The sequence below is a fragment of the Otolemur garnettii genome, unplaced genomic scaffold (assembly GCF_000181295.1).
Source record: "Otolemur garnettii isolate 467f Iridium unplaced genomic scaffold, OtoGar3 scaffold00065, whole genome shotgun sequence".
Taxonomy (NCBI): Eukaryota; Metazoa; Chordata; class Mammalia; order Primates; family Galagidae; genus Otolemur; species Otolemur garnettii.
Genome location: NW_003852460.1, coordinates 10,007,761 through 10,009,121, shown reverse-complemented (window position 1 = coordinate 10,009,121; position 1,361 = coordinate 10,007,761). Strand labels below are relative to the sequence as shown.

Below are 1,361 nucleotides of genomic sequence, written 5' to 3'. Positions count from 1 at the left end.
GCCTCCCAAGTAGCTGGGACTACAGGCACCCGCCACAATGCCTGGCAATTTTCTGGTTGCAGCCATCATTGTTGTTTGGCGGGCCTGGGCTGGGGATTCGAACCTGCCACCTTAGGTGTACGTGGCTGGCGCCCTAGCTGCCCGAGCCACAGGCGCTGAGCCTGTAGTCATTATTTTCTTGATTTTAAAAGAAATGAAAAACTTTGCTTCAAGTGTCATGGTCCCTAGGCCCTGAGCCTTCTGTGAGAAAAGAGAAGCCTCCCTGGTTGCCAATGTGGTCTGATGGTGCTCAGGTCAGACCCCAGGCGACTGGTTCAGATAAGAAGGGGATTCTCTGGAAGGAAGGAAAGTATTAGATTGGGAGCTGAGGAAGCGAGGACCAGGATTAAGGGGAAGTTGCAGAATAGAGGATTAAAAAAAGAGAGGTTGCGGGTTAAATTGTGTCCCACCAAAAGGTTAATGGAAGCCCTAACCCTTGGTACCTGTGAACGTGACCTTGTTTGGACTCTGCAGATGCAATCAAGTTACAATGAGGTCATGCTGAAATTAAAGTGGGCCCCAATCCAATGACCAGTCTTCTTATAAGCAAAGGGGAATTTGGACACAGACATACTAGAAAGAAGACCACATGCGGACAGAGGCAGAGATTAGGGAGAGGCAGTGTTACGACGCTAAGGAACCCCACAAATCGCAGGTGGCCCCCAGAAGCTAGGAGAGGTGCGTGAAACAGATCTTCGTTCTGACTTCCCAGAAGGAACCAACTCTGCCTACAACACCTTGATATCCAAATTCCGGTTTCCGGAACTGTGAGAGACTAAATTTCTGCTGTTTGCATCCACCAAGTTCATGGTACTTTGTGATAGCAGCCCGAGCAAGGGAGTAGAGGAAGAGCAGAGAACAGGCCAATGAGAGCTGTTGTTCAGGGGAACCCACTGCAGGGCAAGTTCAAGCTGCCCCAAAAACCCCTTTGCCTGATATACTCACCTGCTCACTGCTAGGAACTCCCTGATGATGAGGCTGCCTGGGTCTCACTGCTCCCGCTTTCTCACTGGGGGCTGCCTGGGAGCACCTGGGGGATCAGAACCCACGGCTTTAAACAGAGAGTATGAATTGTGAAACAAAAGAGATCCGCCTGACTTCTCTCCTGTCAAATACAGCTGGCACTACTGAGGAAGCCCGTGTTCCTATTTTCCATGCTTAATCCATTCTTTGGTTGGCTCCATGATACAGGACCCTCCAATTCTCCCTTTCAGGTTCTGAGGAACCAAAGGGCCCAACAAAAACAACCTTTCTCAGTCCTCACCCCAATCTTCCCCCTGAAATTGGACACCTATGGACACTAAACTCACATTTTTTTTTTT

General features: G+C 49.7%; 1 protein-coding gene across 2 annotated transcripts in view; it reads right to left on the bottom strand.

Annotated features, from left to right (window-relative positions):
* The window catches only part of TLR8 (toll like receptor 8), a 19,970-nt gene that overhangs the window by 14,442 nt on the left and 4,167 nt on the right, over positions 1-1,361 (bottom strand). Inside the window, exon 2 of one of the 2 annotated variants that reach the window (XM_023515079.1) lies at positions 985-1,069. The exons of the other annotated variant lie outside the window; for it this stretch is intronic. The gene's annotated coding sequence lies outside the window, so the exon portion shown is untranslated. The remainder of the gene's footprint in view (positions 1-984; positions 1,070-1,361) is intronic. 2 annotated transcript variants of the gene reach the window in all.